Raw genomic sequence first — 23,687 nt, 5'->3', positions numbered from 1 at the left:
CCCAATGAGCCACTAATCGTACTACCTTCCACCGCGCGCAGTCGTTCCTCTACTCGCTGGTTGACACTAGATTGTTTCTCTATAACATCTGCAACACGAATGCCAAGCTGCTCTTTCCAGGACTCAATGACTGCAAGACCATCCTTTACAAGATCTGCATCGTTCCTAAGTCCAGCTGTTATGCCCTGTATCTCTGCTACGAACGAATGTCTTTTCTTTCTGATCGTCAATTTTATTACTAAGAGTTTTTATTTCTTTCCGCTGTCATGCTTCAGAAGCTTCGATTTTCTTTCCTAGCAGCTCTGCAAACACTTGACTCTGCTGCTCGGCATCTGCCTTCAATTCATTACGTAGTTGCTCCGCCAGTGCTTTATTCTGCTGCTCTACAACTGCCTTATTACGCTCTTCCATTGCCCTCATTTCATTTAGTAAGATCTGGAGCAGGGACTGTTGTGAGGTGGGCGTGGCCGCCCCGTCGGCACTCTGACCTTCCCCTGGAACCGTTAGGTCAGTGGCCGCACCCACCGCCAGTGTAGCCGGCTGGTTCGTGCGCGCGGGTGGGCGTTCATTGAGCTGGGGCGAGGGGTGGCGACACATACCGGCACCTACCCGCTTCGCGCGGGCTGCTGCATCCTCCTTTGTCCCACGTAAACGGTCCGCCAGCCACCGCTGTCCTTGGCGCGGAACCGGTATCCTCGGCCATGGCCGCGTGCGTGACTTCGAGCTCGGCTGACGTACCCTTGCCAGATCGCGTTGTAATACTCATTTTGATAATAATGTGTTAGGGCCGCAACAAGATTTTATGAGTGACATACTGTCTCAAATGAAATGCACGCGATGGGGGGCAAGCAATTACGGAATTCGCACATTATTACTGACCACTCAAAAGTGGGCGAAACATTAATTCGACAACAAAACAAAGCCGCTTTTGCAACACCGATCACAGATGCAGACTGGATTGCACGACCACCTATGGAAAGAGAGATCAGTACACACATACAAATTATTATGCTATGCCCAAGGAAACAGACAAAAACAAGGAAAGACCAATAGAATGAATAATCTGAGTACCGGGGTCGGAAGATCCAATCAGTATCGATCCTGGACCAGGGTCGCCATGTAAAAGCGGTGGCTCGTTATATTTTACGGGTTACTATCCCTCCCTGTAGGGGCTATAATTTTTTTATATATTTTTTTAAACCAGCAAGGTAAAACAGAGGCCACTACTTCCACCACATCCAGTGGACTTAGTGCTCACGTACTCACACTGAGCTGTGAACACTTCTCAGTTTATCAGTGGGGGATAATTGAAAATTATTATTACTATTATCGGTGCCATGCGCGCAATGGTCGTGCCAGGAGCGCGATATTGAATCTTTATACTATCGTTAATGGCGCGAGACCTGCACGACCTTGTAGCAACCGTTATAGTTCTTCATTATTCTACTGTGACACTAAGGATGGTTTCACGCAATGAAACGGAGAATGTACAGATTAAAGGACTCATTTATTTAACAGTTGAATACTGAACAATTATACAATCAAATGGGGGTGGGGGAAGAAAGAATTGAGTTCAGCAGCTTGCCCCAACGCTCGTTCATAATAAGCCACGATAGCAGCAGACAAGGAATTTTAGGAACGGTCGCCGTATTATCAAATGGGGACCAAGTTACTAAAGGAAGGGGTTGCAGGCATGCAACGACCACTACCATGAATCAGCCAAAGACTAAGAAAGATGCTACTGTGGGTGAATCGCTAGGTAGCCTCCTGTACTAAAGGAACACAACCACGAAGACGTGAAACTATTCATATAACTTTGACTCGCGGTCCGACTACGTTAACGAAACATGAAGGGGCGCCAGACACTCACCACGTGGCGTAGGACAAAGGACACAAGTTTTCAAGCTAGGAAGACATAAATTCTGAGTCGAATTTTACACAGGAGAACTTAAAGAGCTACTGTCAGACGAAGCGGAAAAGTGAGCATGAATGTATGTACTTTAGTGCCGCACTGCAAGCTTCTGTGACTAACCAACACGTCTCGCACATTATGCCCGACTGTATAAGGAAAACCTACAGTCATATAACACGGAAAACATTGCATAAACCGTAATTCGAGGAGCGCACATCAGTACAATGACCTATAAGGTTCCCTCTGGGCCGCAGGGCGCGAATCTACAGTGCACGTCGGCGCTCATGCTTACCGAACTTCATCTCCTGGAAGCAGCACCTCCGGCCTCAGGCACGGCCACACTAGAACTGAACTACTGCCCCTTTGTCCACTATCCACCCGCGGAGGCGGTTGGGGCCTACCCACGAAAAACGGGCGCGCACCTGAACTGGCTAATGAGAGGGCCGGGATCTCACAGGGAGGCGACCTCGCGACGTTAAAGTCGAGCACAAATAGCAGTTACAGGGTTGGTAAGGCAGGTAGGGGAACTGAGAACAGGAGAAACTTTGGCCACTACTGAACTTTCAAACGACACCACGTGCTACCCAAGCGATCGGGAAAAGAATGGGAAACGGGAAGCCATCGTGGCTGGTAGGAAGACTGCTGTCCTCGCACGTAAATAAAGAAATTCCTGGCGCCAAGCTCCTCTCACAGATCAGTGTGAGACAAACGTAAACATCTTCAAATAAATTAGGCAAACCATAGAAATTATTAACAGGGCCTGAATTATTATATTACCGAATACCAGAATGCTGGGATTAGGAATATGAAATACGAGCCCTGAATGATGAATGAAGTGCACGTCTTTCAAGGTGTTAATAAGCGTCCAACGAGTTTTGATTTTTGTTGGCCTATAACTGTCTGTTTTTTTTAAATCTCGTATTTGTTGTAGAACCATCTCATTCGCTCTCATGCCAATGCAGCTAGTTCTTGTAATTCTCATGCAGAACCGCAATTTTAAGGCGAGCTTTCTCATGCTCTGCTAACGTCGAGGTTTCACATCCGTGTGTTAGTCAGCCCACACCAATGTCTTTACAAATCTTTTCGTAGTGAGCCGGTCGGTGTGGCCGAGCGGTTCTAGGCGCTTCAGTCTGGAACCACGCGACCGCTGCGGTCGCAGGTTCAAATTCTGCCTCGGGCGTGGACGTGTGTGATGTCCTTAGGTTAGTTAGGTTTAAGTAGTTCTAAGTTCTAGGGGACTGATGACCTCGGATGTTAAGTCCCATAGTGCTCAGAGCCATTTGAACCATTTTTTTTTTTTTTCGTAGTGTGGAAGCTGATGTTTTTGCTCAGTAGAGGGTTCGTCTTATTTTGGTAGGTACTGTGGGCAAATGCTATTCTTATCTTGATTTTCTTGAGAAAATTGTGCTTTCCTCCACAGTGACTGCGAGATAGTGAAATTCCATTACTTCCTCGAGTTGCTTACTGCTTATTCTTACGGCAGTCTAACCTCTACTTCCTTTCTTATCTATAACCGTGACTTTCATCTTCTTAGTGTTTGGTTTTAGTTTTACTTATCTCTTGATATAAGATGTTAAGCATTTTATTTAGTTATTTCGACGAGTGGCCGCTATTGTAGTGTAATCGGCGTATTTGTTGTATTGAATATGAAGACCATTAACTTTTATTACAGTTGTCTTTCCTGTCGTTGTAACTACTGCCTATTCGACGAACGTGACAGAGGACATCCCAGTGTTATTTCACTTCTGATTTTTGCTTCTTTCTTGCTACCGTTAATATCCATTTCAGTGCTCTTACCTTTATATATATTTAAAATTAAATGCCTGTTCTTCCATTCAAGTTCTACTTTGGGCATTGCTTTAAATAATAACTTCCAACCAATCATATAAAATACTTTTTCTAGGCCAATAACTGCTGTACTGTTTATTTCCTTATGAGCTTCTTTCCAAAATTTGACTCGGTGCCGGTCTCTTATTTTTGTTACCAATTATTATTTTCATCTTCAAATACTCATCGAAACTTCAAATATCAGCACCGCTAAACAAGTCTTTAATACGTACTCTTTCTATCTGGCACTTGCATCTTCTGTGTTGAATAGCAGCTTCCCGTTTTAATCTCTTACTGTGTTACTCTTCGTTGTCTGTCTATGTTGCTACGTCCTGTTTCCCATGTTTCAAATCTTCTCTATTTTTTTCTAATTTTTCCCAGCCACTTTTCGTTCTCCAAACGGCACAGTATTGTTATATCGTTTTTGATTGTTTTTTTTATTGATCAAAGCTTTTCTCTTTTAGTCTGTTTCTTTTGTCACTGGATTCCAATATTTCTGGTAGTCACCCAAGACTTCCTAGGTTCTATCTTATTCCTAATATGTCTTTGACCATATTTGTTATATTGTATTCGATAGTATCCCAACTGTTATCTTCCCTGTTTGGCTCCGTGGTTGCATGCTTGAATTTCTGTACAGCCTGTGCATTCTTCGTTGTATATATTGCCCATTTCTTGGGTTATTTCAGTTAATGATAATTAAATCTGATATTGTACTTCACCGCAAAAAGTTTATGTTCACCATCTACTACTGATTCCATCCAAGTGGTCCAGACATGCCCGCATGACGAAGGGTTTTGATGAAATTGTGTAAGAACAATTGCACATGTTTCCAGTGAACATTGGTAAAGTTTCACGATCATTAATTCAATACTTCCGGAGCTATAGTCATTTGTTTGACCCTATAGCGCAGCTATCAACAGTGTAACCGCTAGTTTACGGCAACTGAGACATAATGTCTCCAGCAATATTTTCTTGAAAGCAACAAAACATAGTCATCGTGTACAACCTTTTGCACTCCCTTAAGCGAAATAATAATAATAAAAAAGATTTCGTGAACGATTAACAGATGGATAAATTGAAGGAAATTCGGCTGAAGAAATAGACTTTTGAAAAAAATGCGAGGTTTAATTATTTATATCTCCGGAAGCAATTCGAGATACGCCTGAAACTTTGTACTTAAAAACTTACCAATACACGATCTTAGAATATATAATTTCATCCTCCTACTGCTTCACAATAGTTTACAAATAAAGTCCAAAAATAACAATTTTTCTAAAGAACACCAAAAATGACTACATTTTACCCACCTTTACAGTAAAGGGTTTTCTTGAAATTCATGTAAACTGTTTTCATTAGAAATACCACGTTCTAAACCACTTAAGAAGCTGTATTTGGTTTTGCAGCACCAGCATATAAGGCCGTAAAAAGCAACAAGGTGAAGCAAAGTCAGCCAAAAACGTAGACACTTGATAAAAATGTGAAGTGTAGATTTTTATCTCTACGAAAGTAGTTTCGGGATTCATCGGAAACGCTACAAATAATAACGTACCAATACAAGGTCTCAGAATACAAAATTTCATTGTCCCACAGTTTCCCAATAGTTAAAAATCTGAGGGCAAATTAGACGACTTTTTCTAAAATTGGCTATTTTTGATCCACTTTTACAACAAAGAGTTTTCCGCGAACTCTTTTAAATCGTTTTCATCAGAAAGGCCACGTTCTAAGCCCCCTAAGGACTATATTTGGTTTCGTAATGCGTGCATGAAAGGCACTAAAAAACTAGGACAAGATGGAGTTGCATTGAAAATGGGCCCATGTTCCACTGGTACTCAAAGTAGAACTGATAGCTTTTATTATTTTCAACATCTGTTTAGTACTCTCTTTGGAAGATAATATCAACAGTCCTGGTGATTAGAAAATTAACTTGAATCAGAAAAACAGTAAGTAAGTAGTTACTTTTTGTTTTTCATACATCTCTATAGCATTCAGCTCTGGAGAGTTCCTTTTATAAAAAATGAAGTGGAGTGAGGAATCCAGTATAAAGAATAATTTTCTCTTTTTGTGCCTCTAATAATTTCAGGTAACCACATCTCAAAATTTTACATTTTGGGTTTTTTTTTCCCAAGCAAACCCATACGTTACATCAATTGGTCTGCAGTATAGTTTCTCTCATGGCGTTCTACAACAAATTAATGAAACTTGTAAAAAATTCAAATAGCTTGAAGTAAACATTAGCTTTGGCTCCTAAAAGCGACCTCTTCTAGCTTTTACCTCTGACACATACAGAGAAGCATCATCAGCTTGGGACGCTGTGTAAAGAAACCTGTATCAGGTTTGTGAACATGTGGTAAAGAAACCCACCAATGGTGATGGCGATACTGGTTTTCTCATTTTAAAAGGATCCAGCAGTAGTTAAGCCACCAAGGACCATACCAACACATTTATGCAATTTTTAATTTGTACATTAATTAACCGAAAAATTCGTAACACACAGTACACTGTACCTTAAGCCAAAATGAAACCGATGATATTACACAATAAAAAGACTATAACATGAATCCATTTTTAAAAATATATCAGGAAACTGCTGTGAACATCACCAAAATCTACACAATGGAAAAGTTGTGTAAAACCTGCTTGCTATTTATACGTTGTTTTGCAACAATTTTACTACCATGATATCGACTGTCTTGGCAATGCACAGTTAAATTGTGAAGTTTATAATCAAACTGATTAATCAGTTTAATTCTGTAGCTGTAGCAGAAGAGCAGACTTAAATATATGATGACGAATCGTGACAAAAGACACCCCTTTTTGAGTATTTGGCTTTATTCGCACTTTTGTAGAGTATAATAAAAGATGTTAGATTTACTGTGAACATCGCGGAATAAGTGCCCATTTTCAGTGCATCTCCACCATGTCGTTGTTAGGGCATTATACGCTCGCACTGCAAAAGCAAATATAGTTTTTCAGGTGGTTTAGAACAGGGACTGCCTAACGAAAGCGATTTAAAAGCGTTTGCAAAAGACTCATTTCTGTAAAAGTGGGTCAAATATAACCATCTTTGGCGAGTTCTGGAAAAATTGTCAGTTTTGAGTCAGTTTGTAAACAATTGGAAAGCAGTAGGAGAATGAAATTTTATATTCTAAGACAGTATATTAGTAAGTTATTATGTGCGAAGTTCCAGGTTTATCCTCCACTTGCTTCCGGAAATATAGAAAGCTAAACTTTACATTGTTTGCAAGTCTCTTTTTATGACCTAGTCATTTTTTAGCTGCTTATATGCCCGCATATCAAAAGCTAATATAGTTTTTTTAGGTGTTTTAGACTATGATTTTTCTAATGAAAACGGTTTAAAAGAGTCTGCGGAAGACACTTTCTTGTAAGGGTGGGCGGAAAATAGACGGTTTTGACGTGTAAGTGTATGTTTTTAGGTTCTGTCTTATGAAAATTTCTTCCCAAACAATTCCATCATACTTTTTCTCACAACATTCTACAGCAAATTAATGAAACCTGTAAAAAATTGAAGTAGTTCGATGTGAACATAAGCTTAGGATCCTAAAACAGACCTCTTCTACTTTCGTCCTCTGACACTTATAACTTGGAATCCCGTGTAAAGAATCCCTTACCAGGTTTGGGAACCTGTAGTACGAAAACCCATCTGTGTTTGCTGTTACACAGGTATCGGGCGTGGTCCCTACGGTGATGGGGCTGCTGGTTTTCTCACTTTAAAAGGAGAAGCAGTGGTTAAGCCACCATGAACCATAGCTACGCATTTGCACAATTTTTAATGTGCACACTAATATTCCACAATAACCGCGAACTAAGCTAACACAAAGTACGCTATACCTTAAACCATAATTGCCGACCGGTGTGGCCGAGCGGTTCTAGGCGCTTCAGTCTGGAACCGCGCGACCGCTACGGTCGCAGGTTCGAATCCTGCCTCGAGCATGGATATGTGTGATGTCCTTAGGTTAGTTAGGTGTAAGTAGTTCTAAGTTCTAGGTGACTGATGACCTCAGATGTTAAGTCCCATAGTGCTCAGAGCCATTTGAACCATAATTAAACTAGCACATCAGAAGCATTACACAATAAAAAGGCATACTGATCATTCACTAAAAATGTAAAGAAGTCTGCTGTGAACTTCATAAAAATTGATACAATGTGATGGTCATGTAAAACCTGCACGCTACTTATAAGATGTGTGCTGCAGCTGTTATGCAACAAATTTACTATTAGCACCATCGTAACTATGACTAGTTTTTACTTGGCTCCTGCACCTATGCTTTACTATTATATAATCGGTCATCTACATTCCACTATCATTACATGTCTTCCACGTGTAGAATCTTCTCTTTGCATCTTTTTAACAAAATTGTAATAATTTCTCACCTCTTGAATTCATTCTTCACAATACTAACTTACCAGCACATCTTATGGTCCTCTTGTATGCCTACTGACACATTAAAATCTCCCATGAGAATAACAATGTCTTTAATTCTTCAGTGGAGTCATAAATGTTTTCTATTTCCACATCGTTGCTCTTTGTCGTTGGTAAACACACTTGAATTACTATGTCAGCTGGGCTAGCTTTTAACTTTATCTTAATGTCCTTAATGTCCTATCGCGTACTTGGTAGGTGTTAATTACATTATGCATTAACTTCTTTGTTAATGGAATAGTTACTCCATTCCCCCTAGACTGTTGTTTCCACTGTTAATTATTTTGAAATCTTTTGATCTAGAGTCACCATTTGCAGCCCATATTGTGTCACATAGTTCTAAAATATCCAGTTGAGATTTTGTCGTAGCCTATTTGACTTCATTCAGTAATATGAGAAATGAACCACTTCAGCCTCTGTAGATCTCTCTACTGATCACATAATGGTTACTTTTCTCCCTTTATTTCCCATCAAAAATGAAACGACTTGTCAAAGAGCGAAATTTAACTTTTGTCAACCTAATTAACAGAACATACATGAGCGATTGGAAGTTTTCGCTAACTGGAAGCTATCAGCAAATCGAAAAAGTCGAAACTGATACAAAACCGTACACTCTCAGCCCCGTTAGTCATTCAGGCATTATATGGAAACTGCATAGTTTAACTACACATCCATCTCGTCCAGTCCAGGGGATGTATCCTGCATCTGCTACGGACTGGAGCTCAGTGAAGTAATGACGGCGAGATGGCACACACTGTGTTCATCTTGGCTATTTTCTTTCTCTTAGTTTTGTAAGCCAGAATCCTAATAAACATTAGGATACGTTAATAAACATTAGGGTAGTTAATTACCCGTGGTAGTGAAGATTACCTATACTTTCTGCAACCATAGATTATTATCATCATTATCATTAATCAGAATATATTTAGTGCACCTTGAAGTTTTCTCATATGTGAATAAGATTGCCTTTACATTTTGATCACGTGCGGAAATGGGGTGTAACATATTCACAGTAAATCAGAACTGACTTTACGCAGAAATTTACTGTCGAAACTAACGACATAGAGGTAATGAAATTACCAGCCTCTCGATTAACGATTTTATCGTCTTACTGTCATTATGACGGTCTATTTTTCAACGCAGAAATTTACTGTCGAAACTAACGTCACAGAGGTAAGGTACTAACCAGCCTCTCGATTAACAATGTTACCATCTTACTGTCATTATGACGGTCTATTTTTCAACTAATACGTAGTTGCTTCCAGTTTTTGTGCTAAAATTTTGACATCTGATGCAACAAATTTTCTTATGTAATATTTGTTTTCACAGTACTCATCGAGCGTTGCTTGGTCAGCTGCAACTTTAATTACGATTCATGTGGCATGTATATCTCTAACTATGCAGTGTCATTATTGAAATGAAGTTCTGAATTATTGCTGAAATTTCTCCTTCCTTCAAATATAGATACAAAATTTTATTTTTAGGATCATCTTAACATTTAGATGTTGTTGTGTGGTCTTCAGACCGAAGAAAGGTTTCGCTCTTGTCTATCCTGTCCAAGCTTGATTATTTCTGCATAACTACTCGAACCTACATCCATTTGAACTTGCTTACTGCAGTCAATCCTTGGTCTCCGTCTACAATTTATACCTTTCATTACCAAGCTGGCTATTCCTTGATACCTCAGTGTATGTTCTATCAGCCGATCAGTTAGCTTTTAGTCAGGCTGACGCATGAATGTTTTTTTCTCCGCGAAAGATTTAGTACCTCCTCATTAGTTATTCAGTCTACCCGACTAACCTTTAGCACTTTGTTATAGCACCACACTTGAAAAGCTGCAATTGTCTTCCTGCCTGGACTCTTTATTGCCCACGTTTCACTTCCGGAGACGCTATATTCTAGACAAATATCTTCAAAATAGACTTCCTAAAACTTAAATTTTTATTCGATGCTAGCTAATTTTCGTTTTCGTAATTGTTTTTCTCGATACTGTCAGTCTACTTTTTATATCTCTTCACTTCGGCCATTATCAGTTATTGTGATGCCCAAATACGGAAACTCGTATTCGATCTTGAGCGTCTGAGTTCACTGTCTAATTAATTCAGCATCACCTGATTTAACTCTACCACATTCCATTACCATCGTTTTTCTTTTGTTGATGGCAGTTTGTAAACTTTTGTTGAAGACGCTATCCAAGTTCCGTCCAGTTGCTCATCCAAGTGCTTTGCCGTTTATGACAGAACTACAATGAAGTCGGCAAACTTCGAAGTTTTCATTTCTTCTCTCTGAAATTAAAATCCCTTTCTAAATTTTTCCTTGGTTTGATTCACTGCTTGCTCAGTGTACAGATTGAATATCAGTCGGGGGTAGGTTACAACCATGCCCCAGGCCTTCCTCAACTATCGCTTCCCTTTCACGTCTTTCGACTTTTATAACTGCAGACTGATTGTTGTGCAGGTAACCTTTCGGTCCGTGTGTTTCACCTCTGCTACTTTCAAAATTTTAAGGAGAGTATTCCAGTCAACATTGTCAAAAACTTTCTCTAAATTTATAAATGCTATAAACGTAGGTTTGCATTTCTTTATCGTGGCCTCCAAGATACGTTACAAGGTCAGCATTGCCTCACGTGTTCCTGCATTTCTCCAGAACCCAAACTGGTCTTTCGAGAGGTCGGCTTCTGCCAGTTTTTCCATTCTTCTGTAAACAATTCTTGTTATTATTTTGCAATAAGTGACTTATTAAACTGATAGTTGGATAATACTCACACCTATCGGCGCCTGCACTTTTCGGTATTGGAATTATTACATTGTTCTTGAAATCTGAGGATATGTCTACTGACTCATATATCTTGCACAGCAGGTGGGTTAGTTTTGTATCGGCTGGCTCACCAAAGAATCTGAATAATTCTATGGGAATTTCATCTACTCCAGAGCTTTGCTTCGACTTTCCGTGTTCTGTCAAATTCTTATCTCTCGAGTTATTCTCATAGTATTATATCCCCTCCTCTCATCTGCATTTACTTCCTGTTCGCTTTTTGTTATATTATCTTCAAGTATCTTTCCCCTATCCTTCCACCGCCCTTCTTTACTTTCAACTGACTTGCCATCCGAGCTCTTGATATTCATAAAGCTGCTTCTCGTTTCCCCAACAGCATTTTTAATTTTCCTATAGGCAGCATCTCTCCTCCGTTAGTCATGTATGCTTCTACAGCCTTGCGCTTGTCCTGTAGCCATTCCTACCAAGCCATTTTTCACTCTCTGTTAGTCTCATTATTATATATCTGTATTTTCTATTTCCTGCTTCAATTGCTGCAATTTCGCATTTTCTCCTTTCGTTAGTTAAATTCAATTCCTTGTGTGTTATCGAAGGATTTCTATTGTGTCTTTTCATTTTGCCTGTGTGTTACTGTGCTATCTTCACTACTGCGCATCTCAAAGTTACGCATTAGTCTTCCATCGCATTCCCTTCCTCTGTTACAGTCAATCGTTTCCTAATGCTTTCTTCGAAACTCGCAGCAACCTCTGGTTGTTACAATTTATACAAGTCCCTGTTTCTTAATTTCCTATCTTTCTGGAGCTTCTTCAGTTTTAATCTGCAGTTCATGAAAGTAAATGATGGCCAGAGTCCACTTCCACCCCTGGAAACATTTTGCATTTGAAAATCTGGTTTCGAAATCTATGTGGAACGTACCAGTGTTTCCAGGTCTCTTCCACTTATACGACCTTCAACACTTAAGAAGTTAAAACAAAAACGCCTTCTGTCACAATTTTTTTGTGTTTTATTACATTACACGATGCATTTCGGATCCTGCAGTTTCATTTTCAGGTGCAAATCGTCTAATACATAATTTCGTAAATTTGCTCTGGAGTGAGGTGAAATGTATATTACCGTTATGAGAAGTTCAGGTTTCGCATTTCGTGAATCGGGTGCGGAAACATGTGAGAAACAATGGAAAAAAAGAAACAGTGAAAAACTTACCTAACACACATTCTTCAATTTTTGAGGTCAATATATGATAAACGTATGAACAAACCAAAGAATGTTCACCCCACTCAAGAGCAAATCTATGAAATTACGTATCAGACGATATGCACCAGGGTCCAAAAAGCATCGTGTAATTTAATAAAACACGAAAAAAGTTTGTGACTGAAGGCATTCTTAATCAAACTTCCTGTGTATTGAGTACAGTCACATTCACGGCTGCAAAATATAGATAAAATTAAACAACCTTCAACGTTTACATACAATTTAAGTAGTGATACCCTTCCCCCTCCTCTTACTCTCTCTCCCTCTATATATATATTACATTTTAACAAAAGTAGAAAAGAAAATTTCTGGAGTCTATGTTTGTTAGGTTTGCTGCTGGATCCTGCGTTCAACTAAACATTATATTACAGCAGTCTTTGCCGCCATCGTCAGAGAGTCGTTGAAAGGTATCTCGCCGAAGTGATATTATGCAGTCAGATTTAGTAGAGCCTGGAGGACTGCTGAAGTATTATGTTTGTTTGATTACAGGATTCAGGGCAAGACACTTCAAGACCATATACATTCTTAGGCATCAAGGAATCTTCAATTTGGTAATGGAAGAAAGTATCAGGGATAAAAATTGTAGAGGGAGACAAATGATTGAATACAGTATGCAGACTCAAATGGACAGAGGTTGCAGTAGTTATTCAGAGATGAAGAGTCTTGCACAAGATAGTCTAGCGTAGAGAGCTGCATCAACTCAATACCACAGCAACAAAAAAGTTTGCAACATATTAAATTTAATTTGGATGTTTATTTTCTTTACTTGAGTCGACTGTGGTTGAGTATTTGTTTTATTTGTTACACTCTGTGACTGAAGCCTTTAGGGTTAAAATTATTCTTGTGGTAGAGGATCCTAAACTTTTCAGTAGGAAAATAGACAATATCATTGCAGGATTCTAAAATGAGTATTTTGAAACAGGAAAACAATGTCTGGAGTTTGATATTTAGTTTTGTATTGATATACAGAGTGAGGCAGCTAAGCCATAACACCTCTTGTATCTCCCCAACCGTAATAGATACAAAGATGCCGTTTGCGCAGCGGCTAGTTGAATACATCACATTTCATGTTTGTGCTATTTGTTATTACAGGGATATGATGCCATCTTTGGTTTTTTAAAAGGGAACCCTATGTTAAATTTTAGCGTAGCATGATGGGCATAAAAAGACGGTTTCAAATATGTGTATGTCATAATATTCAGGCGAATAGTTTTTGAGACACAGATATGTTCTCGTATCGTGTTCGTCCTTCGAAGCGGCGTTGTCCAATGCGACCTTTCCTGTTGTGTACAGTAGATGGTAAACGTAGCGAGTCCATCCTTACACAAACACGCCCATTTACCCGACAATAGTAATACTTACTGCGATATTTTGCGCAAAACTTAGCTGATGATGTCGCGCAAATATTATTCAGTTATTTGAAAACTGTGATACCAAAATAGTGGACAACATACAGCATTAAAATACTACAAGATGTTAATACATTTTAAGTAACAGAAATGCAAATGTAAATGAGGAGGCCCTTATGGTCACAATTATTTCGTACATATTTGGTTTTTATTTGATAATATTTACTATTGATCACAATACGAAGCAAATACACACAAAGATGCAAAATACATACTGTACATGATACAAAACTTTATTGAAGCATGTGCTCAAAATGCCTCTCCTTTGCTGCAATGCACATTTGTAGTCCCCGTTAGAATGATTTGTGAACGGCTGCGAGGGTGTCACGTGAGATATAAGCGCACGCTTCGATGATACGTTGCTTCATAATGTCTGGCGTAGTTGGTATTTGAGCATACACTTTATGTTTGATTGCTACCCACAGAAAAAAATCAAGAGGGGTAAAATCAGGAGACCGGGCTGGTCACTTCACTTCAGCACGTCGTCCTATCCAACAATCCGGAACATTTACCTTTAACAGCTCTGTAGCCACACGGGAAGAGTGAGCAGGGCAGCCGTCATGCTGGAACCACATGTACTGACGCGTTGTTAGTGGTACCTCTTCCAGTAAAATGGGCAGAGTGTTTCGCAGCAACTGTGCATAGTTATTGTCATTTAGTAAACCCGGAATGACGTAAGGCCCCACAATGACATTTCCGACGATGCCACACCACACGTTAACACTCCACGGTTGCTGATGCTGTACCTGTCGAAGCCAATGAGGGTTCTCTATTGACCAGTAATGCATATTATGCAAATTCAGATTACCGTGGTTGGTGAAAGTCGCTTCATCAGTAAAAAGTACCAGTTGAAAAAACGTTGGATCATCTTGTAGGCGCTGCAGAGCAAACCGGCAAAATTCCTGGCGCCGTTCGAAATCCACACCGGAGAGTGCTTGATGTAATGAGAGGCGAAACGGGTGAAATCTATGCCGGTGCAACATGCGTAGAACACTGCTCTGACTTATACCACATTCCGAGACGGTAAGTCGCGACGAAACAGTAGGATCGTTATGCGCCAACGCTAGAACGCCCTCTTCATGTACCTCGCCGGCTGTAGTTTTCTGCCTCGTTCTCTGTATGGCGTTCCATGATCCCGATTCAAGTAGTTTCTTGCAGATACGTGCAAGAAGCTGGCGCGTAGGACGCTCACGATCAGGATACAGCTCTCCACATCGCTTTATTGCTCTAACAGCATTTCTTCTGCTTTCACCATACACTAGAAGCATATCTAACTTTTCTTTGTTGGTGTACATGGCTGCTCCAAGAAACTGTGACGGAAATGAGAAGACTCATTACCCCAGCAGTACATTTATACCCTTCTCTCCAGCTACCAAATGCGTCACCTTGCGGCGTTATCAAATGGCTCTGAGCACTATGGGGCTTAACTTCTGAGGTCATCAGTCCCCTAAAACTCAGAACTACTTAAACCTAACTAACCTAAGGACATCACACATATCCATGCCCGAGGCAGGATTCGAACCTGCGACCGTAGCGGTCGCGAGGTTCCAGACTGTAACGCCTAGAACCGCTCGGCCACTTCGCCCGGCGCGGCGTTGTCGAGAAGCAGGAAAACAACGCCTTCCCTGTTAAGTTCCTCGGTGGTCAACAGGAAACGTCGCATTGGACCACGCCGCTTCGAATACGATACGGGAACATATCTGTGTTTCAATAACTATTCGCCTAAATATTATGATATACACATATTTGAAACCCTCTTTTTAAGTCCATCATGTTATGCTAAAATTTAACATGGGGTTCCATTTAAAAAACCAAAGATGGCCTCATACCTCTGTAATAAAAAATAGCACAAACATGAAATGTGATGTATTCAAGTAGCCCCTGCCCTGCAATTCACTGTCCAAACGGATTCTTTGTATCTATTACGGCTGGAGAGATAGAAGGGGTGTTATGACTTAGCTGCCTCACCCTGTATGTAACCTACAGCGTATAGTAATAACTTAAGCAGATAACAACTTTTCAATAGGACAACAGACAATCTCAATGCATGCATTACAACGGCGCATAACATCTTGTCTCACTCTCTTAAATATCCCAGTTTCCTGCTATGCAATGAGACTGGCACCTGGGACCCTGACAAACAGTTTCTCTTTAGTTTCTACTGTCGTTTCATCCTCTAAAGAGTCCTTATCTCAGAATACTCAGCTTTGAATTCTGTAAGCACATATAAGTATAACTTTGACCTTAAAAGTTTGGGAAAGTCTTCATGGAAGTAAAACCTGTTTAAGCGTTTTTTATAAGTCTTTTATTTCTTTGTGGTTTTTTAATTGGTATATCACTTGTAAAGCACATACGCATCAAATAACTTAGCATATTTCTAAAAAATGTTGAGTAATTGACTTTACGTTCCGTACATTAAATTTTCAATGGAAAATACTGTATTATTATTTTGAGTAACTCCATAATTCGCAATAAAATTCATATTGCTTACCTTTTCTCGAGAAATTTTATGTTTTCTGAAACGTCTTTTTCGATCGCGGAAAATTAAGAACGAAATGACTTGGAGTAGACACACATAACTGATCAATAAAATGGTTCTAGGGAGATATATTAGACTAACTTGAAACCATTTATTACATACATTGTCTTCGCAGTCGATACCCAGCCACATAAGTTGACATACAAGTGTATGTATTTGCCCTGAACAAATACTCAAACTAGAAATGAAACTCGCCAATTGATTTAATTGCGCTGAGCAAGGAAACGACAATCATTCTTTTGTCACTCTAACCTCAGAGCCGAAACAGAGAATTAAAAATAGAATTGAGAAACTCGATCTGCTTTACAGCAGAGATGAATGGAAAACGCTAGAGGCGAAATGTCTACACTGATGAGGCAAAACGTTACAATTGCCAACCGCAAGGCGCCTGGTGGCGCTGACGCCACGTGCCGCTGTAAGAAAAGTATACGAACGCACCAGAGACGAACGGGAAATCATTCTAGCGACCATAAGTGGCGCAAATGTGGAAATCCGCCGACTTAAGCGACGTCGACAAAAGCCAAATTGTTGTGGCCCAGCGCCTGGGAGCGAGCATCTCGGAAACGGTGAAGCTGGTAGCCGTCGTGAGCATCTACGGAAAGTGATTCGAGAATGCTTTAACCACGAGTAGGCGACAACAAGTTGAAAGGATCGGAGACTTGCGCGCCCTCTAAAGCAAGATAGGCGTCGATCTGTGGCAAATCTGACGACAGAGTAGAGTGCTGGCGCAGGAACAAGTGTTTGCGAGCACGCTGGTGTTCCGCAGCAGAGGACCCCTGCGTGTTCCCGTGTCGACCCAACAGCCCAATTACAGAGGGCGCTGGATCATCCAGATTGGACCGCAGATCAATGGAATTGTGTCACCTGGCCAGATGAATCCTGCTTATTGTTAAACCAGGTCGATGATACCAGTCATCCAGGCGAACGGCTGCCCGCCACGGACGCAGTATTATGCTATGGGCGACATTCACCTGGGCTCTCGGTGGTAATCGAAGGCACCGTGACAACTGTGCACTACCTCGACAGTATTTGAGACCACCTGTAACCCTTTATGCTCGATGTCTTCCCCGACAGCGATGGCACTTCCGACAGGATAACTGGACGTGTCACAAGGCCAGAATCGTGCTGCAATGGTTTGAGGAGCACGATAGTGAACTCACGTTGATGTCTCGGCCACAAGATTCGGCTTATCTGAATCTGATGAAACCCAGATTGGACGCTATCGGGCGCCCACAAATCGACTGCTCGTAAATTACGCGAAGTGTGTAGGCGTGTGATGCTACAAAGCTGTCGAATCCAGGAACGACATGCTTTTAAGTAGATGGTCATAATGTTTTGGCTCACCAGTGTATATTGCTGCCGACCGTCAGTATATATTAATAATCGTACTGGCTTCTGTAGATTACAGTGCACTCGGCACAAAAACGTTTTCAAGTATACATTTTTTAGTCTCGCAAAATAGATCCGGTTTACGATGTTTTAGCTGAAATTTGAAAAGTTGTCTACGTAATTGGAGCATATCTGCAAATGTAGACTTGCCACTTTAAATACCGTGCGAATAAGAAAACAATATTCAAAAGGCCTTCAAAATTATGTTGTTATAAACTAGTGTCGTTGTAACCGAGATTCGTATTTTCAGTCTGTGGTGGTATCAAATGGCAAAGTACAAATTTATTTAGCATTGTTTTATTTTACATTTCGTATTCAGTCTTAAGCTCACACGAATGCAGTATATACAGCAGTATCCCTTTATTTAGGAGTGAAGTAATCAATCATTTTACTCTGCTATCTATTTGCCAAATACACACTTTCTAAATTACGTTCTGTGATCATTATTTCATTTACAATTTCACTGCTCCTTCCCCTAGCTTCATAGAACATGTTCAAAATGCTAATGGCTTCTAAAGCGGTAGAGATAGACACTTTATTTCGTTCTTCTTCCTCTTCCTCTTCATGTCCCACGCTCACTTCGTGGTCACTGTGACCCTGATTCTTCACTTCATTTGCAATTTCGCCTCCAGTTTGCGCTTCGGTTGCAACAAAGTCATCATCTAGTGTTGCATACATTTCTTAGTCGCACTGATTGGGAATATCACAGTTGATTCCTTGTAGCAATGCAGATCATCAGTGTCATCGACCGTGTCTTCAGCTTCGGCGGCATTTATTCCTCCAGTTGTGATTCCCGCAGTTTCGTGATGGCCTTGGCGGTGATCTGGCTCCAAACTGTGCTAAAATACCCGATCGTATCTATCATTGTAATAGAATAATCGTGGTTACTCTCAACGCATTGTATCATTTTCTGTAATATGAGTTCACGAAACTGGCGTTTCATACTACTAATTACTGCTTATCCGTGAGCTGCAGGAAGAAAACAAGAGCATACTAATCTCCAGAGCACAGAGTGCAGGATGTGCGGGATAGTTGTCAACAAAAACCGGTATCTGCCTTTTCTGACGTCTAATCTCCCGATCCCAACTCCTTATTTTAGCTTCAAAGTATTCAGAAATCATAAAGGACTTTTATAAGCATTGTACTGCACTGCCAGATATTTTACACGCTTAAAACACCTAGGATTTTTTGTTTTACCTATCACGAACAATTTTTTCTTCTTAGTTCCATCTTCGTTAGCACTAACCACAACTGTTATTTGGTCTTTAGAAAACTTGCCACCAATATATTTTTCGCCCTTGCATTTCAGTTTTTTGACAGCTGTCAGTTTAAAGAAAATGAAAGTCTCGTCTGCATATCCTTCACGAATTGTAGACCACACGGTGGTGAGCCATTGCTGGATTGTTTCTATATTCACTCTGTGGCTTTACCGCTCACTTTGCCAAAACTAATGCCGTGTCGTTGATTCAGTCTGTCAATCCAACGCATCAGCCACGTCGCTCCGTTTATCTTTTCGTAACCACTTAAATTAAATGCATTTCGTTCAAGGCAGTAACAACTTTATCCTTGTTCTTCCATATCGTTTGAATTGTGGAATTCACGAGAACAAATTGACGAAACACGTCAACCTTTTTAGCTCCATTATCGATTTCATGAATCACTTTTACTTTTTCTTCACCGTTAAAACTTTCCTTTCACTGGCGATGCTGTTCTAAAATGTTTATGGAAACTGACGTCACGTGTACTGTTGACAAGTTCTGTACTTCCACCACTACTGTAGTATGAATGCGCTACAGTTACAGTGAGGCGAGGAGTCTACATCACACCTGTTGTTGACGGAATGGCAGTGAGAAAAGTATTCCAGGTTGCCATATTACAATATCAGATTTCCTGCTATTGTTAATTCATTACTGGAAAGTCTTGTTGCTTAAAATGACGTTAGTAGGGGGGCTACAGGGGTGCTGGCACAGTTTGTTAGTGCGGATTGCCTAGATCAGGTGCTGGTATGCACTCAGGGGCAAACGTATTGCTCTGTTAAGTGAATTTCCATGGCAACCTATTGTTTTCTTTTGATGGACAGGTGCATAACCTATTGTTCTGCTAAGTGCTTTTCCATGTCCCTGCACTTAACCTATTGTCCCTCACCCCCTCCCACTCCCCCCCCCCCCTCAGGAAGGGGATGCTGGCGCATTTTGTTAGGGGCAGGTATGCAATCAGAGGCAAACCTATTGTTCTCCTTTGATTGACAGGTACTCAATATATTGTTCTGTTAACTGCTTTTCCATGTCACCCAATTTCCTTTGGATTGACAGACATTTAACCTATCGTTCCCCCTGCCATGTTCCCCCTCCCCCAACCCTCTCCCCCCTCACTGCTACAGGTACACTTTCAGGTCTGAGTTATTGGAATAGCCCCCCCCCCCCCTCTCACACTTATCAATTTGATTGAGTACTTAATGAAATTGATCAATTAGTTAACCTCTCTGGTGGGAAAGTGCCATGCCCTGCTGCCAACCCTCCCATGTGGGAATTTCAAATTTTGTCAGATTTTCGCGAGTGCCACGCCTACCTGGACTTGGAATCAATTTTCGCCAGTGCCACACCCACCTGGACTTGGAAGGAAATAGTTAGTCTCCACCACGATCCTCAACCGACCGTCACGTCCCCCTATCAACCCATGTTGGTGGGCTAATTTGTACTAACGTGCAGCTTTTGATGGGAAAGTGGCACACCTTCCTCCCCTGGAAAAATGTCATGAAGTTCAAATTCCTATAGGACAATGCAACCTCTACTAACCTAAGAAAATGTTGAGAAGGTAGGTCACATTGACTACTTAATTAAATTGATCAATTAATTAACCTCTCTGGTGGGAAAGTGCCACGTCCCCTGCGACACCCCCCTGGTAGGAAGTTCAAATTCCATCAGGACAATGCAACCTCTACTAACCTAAGATAATGGCGGGAAAAAAAGATCACCTCCACTAACCTAAGTCATCCGACCAACACCTCTTCCTAGGAATTGGTAAGTAGAAGACTCAGTTGATCGATCATTTGGAAGGTATTCGATTGCTCTGTATGGAATATTGTTTAAACAATTTAGACTACATATGGAATATATTGAAAGTATATATTGTTTATTTATAAAAAATCAGTTTGTGGGAGTTGGATTTCTCTTGCTCATCATTCTCCCCAGGTCTTGCAAGAAGCAGTTACATGGGGCAAACATGTTACATAACCTAATGTTCGGCACTGTACTCCAGGTGTCTTAAACTAATGTTTGGCCCTTTGTCGGCAATTAACCTATTGTTCTGTTAAGTGGTTTTCCATGTCACCCCCCCCCCCAAAAAAATGGTTCAAATGGCTCTGAGCACTATGGGACTTAACTTCTGAGGTCATCAGTCCCCTAGAACTTAGAACTACTTAAACCTAACTAACCTAAGGACATCACACACATCCATGCCTGAGGCAGGATTCGAACCTGCGACCGTCGCGGTCGCGCGGTTCCAGACTGTAGTGCCTAGAACCGCTCAGCCACTCCGGCCTGCCGGTCACCCCCACCCCCTTAAACTATTGTACTGCGTTTCACATAAAAATTATTCAAATTATCGTGCTGTGCTGCTCCATATCACCCACTGGCACACAGCCTCCCATTAACTATTGTACCGCAAACACCATGTTGATATAAAAAATTTGTGCAAATTAATTTATTCGATATTCTTCACATGTATGGCGTATTTTTTTTTTAATTCGCGGCATCCTATTGATCTTAGAGTATTGTTCATCTTTATGGGGGCCCTTACCAGTTGTGTCTGATTCAAGAGATTGAGATGGTTCAGAGAAGAACGGCAACATTCGTGATTGGTACGTTTAACCATTGTAAGAGCGTTACCAATCTCATTGAAAGTTTTAAGTGGGACACACCTGCAGATAGACGACGCGTTAAATGGATGGGTTGCTCACTAAATTCCAAATCCTATCTTCGCCGAGGATGTAGAGCATATATTATCATCACCAACTTTCATGTCGCGCAATGGTCACCATTCAAAGATAAGGGAAATTGGAGCTCGTACTGAGGCGTTCAGACAGTCGTTTTTCTCTCGCACAATCCACGAGTGTAAGAGAAGGAGGGCAATATAACTTTGGTGTGAATAGTGCCCTTCTCCACACACCACTTGGTGGCTAGCAGAGTATATATATAGATGGAATATAGTTTAAACAAAAGATCGCTAATAATAAAAAACACATCCCGCCGCCCGACACCTGACTCAGACACCTGAGTCATGGTGCACTGGCGCTCCCAGCGATGCTACGACGCGACAGTTCGGGCTCTGCAGGGATGAGGCGCTGACATCTCTTTCATACTTCACATGTGAGAAATTACTAGCGAAATACGTGTTCACCTAGGTACCGTTGCTGGTGCGGTGACGCATAGCTGCGGTTCGGTCCACCGCCTAGAGATGTTGCAATGCTTCCCAGGGCACATTCCTAACAGAACAACCTGTCCGTCAGTGAATTTACGCAGCAAACTGGCGTTCTGGGAGCACCATCCGCCATTGTTTCCTGCAGACAAGACTTTCAGAGGCAAAATTATTTTGCACAGATCGCTACAGTGCACTGACAGTTAAACCCCGCAAAAGTTGTCATCAGATTATCAAATACATACGAGACTCACAACAGTATTTAACAGTCTAACTACAATTAAATATTACGATTGCTGCTGCAGTCTGCCACCGATCGATGTACAGATAATGTTTCCTGTGGAACGAATCTCAACGCACATAATTTTCCACATAAAGAAGCTCTCGCGGTTATCGATGTCCTTCATCTTTACGTCCCTCACGATAGGACACACACTCATTTTCTCTGGTCATGCCAGAACCTAAGCCACAGTAACATTACACTGCGATATATACACATTTTACACAAACAGTGCAGTTATCTTTTATATATGTACAGCACCCGAAAAAATTATGGTATGCCTACACTCACACCGCTATATGTCTCGATTCTCCTCAGTTCTAGAAAATTATCTGACAAAGTCGTCGAATCAGCGCTTCTGGAAGGTGCTGCATCCTACCGACATTCTGTCACACAAGTGTTATGAAGGACAGGCGTCTGGCACTGTGTGATAATGAATACCGCACCCGCGGAAGTAATGCTTGGAAAGGCATCACCGACGCGGGTTTGGTGTACTGTAATCGATATCTCTACCGATAGAACAACAAGGAAAATGCTAGTGTACGCTTAGTGGGTGCCGATGAGTGGACTTATTGTTACAGCCGTATTGCCTATCCTGTTTGTACACTATAGCAGGTCCATTTAAACACTTGCATTCCTATATTGTGCAGCTGTTTACGAAATGAATCTATCACCACGTACGTTCGGATATACTTCTCTGTGCGTTGAAATCACAGTTCACCATGTCCAATCCATCATTCCTTTACGACTACACATACGCAATCTTTTTGTTTTTACGTGAATAGTAGTTTGATTACGTCCCACAAACGTATGTCTAAACATAAGCCACGGTTCCTTCACGTTCAAGCAGCAGCATAACATTTCTGACTATCAATTATAAGTGTATAAAAAAAATTATGTTACGCCCACACTTGCACCAGCTGGGTGTCGTTTTCGCACTGCAAAAAAGTCTACCGCCATTATGTATTTGTCGATGAATAAATGATGTAATTACAATTTTAAAAAGCCCTAGAGTATTTTCGGTTTATCGATTTCACCACTCCCACGAAACCTTTTGGTATTTTCGATACTTGTAAGTCCAGCCAACACACAATGGCGTCTTTTATTATTATACCATTTTCGCGGTACTTCTAGATACCAAGCATACGGCAGTATCCTACCGATCGCTCGCGCAACATAATTCCGAAGATATACACTGTAAATTATTTCTCTATAAACTCGAAACTTTAGCTAGGTGAGGCGTGCTGTAAACCACCGACTAACTAGAAACTTGGCACGTCTGCGAAGACACTTACACGGAAACTAGAAAAAAATAGAGAAAACTGAGATTTCCGCTCGCGAATACCGATGCCGGTGATGTAGCAGATTCCAAATCATCGCTATAATTTACAAGGTCAACTAAGGTGTTTCTCATGTCTAGAGAGCCGGTAAACGTGTCTTCCACATGT

The sequence above is a fragment of the Schistocerca serialis genome, chromosome 3, assembly GCF_023864345.2.
Source record: "Schistocerca serialis cubense isolate TAMUIC-IGC-003099 chromosome 3, iqSchSeri2.2, whole genome shotgun sequence".
Lineage (NCBI taxonomy): Eukaryota > Metazoa > Arthropoda > Insecta > Orthoptera > Acrididae > Schistocerca > Schistocerca serialis.
The sequence above is the reverse complement of the archived record's forward strand: the minus strand, read 5'-3'. Positions refer to the sequence as shown.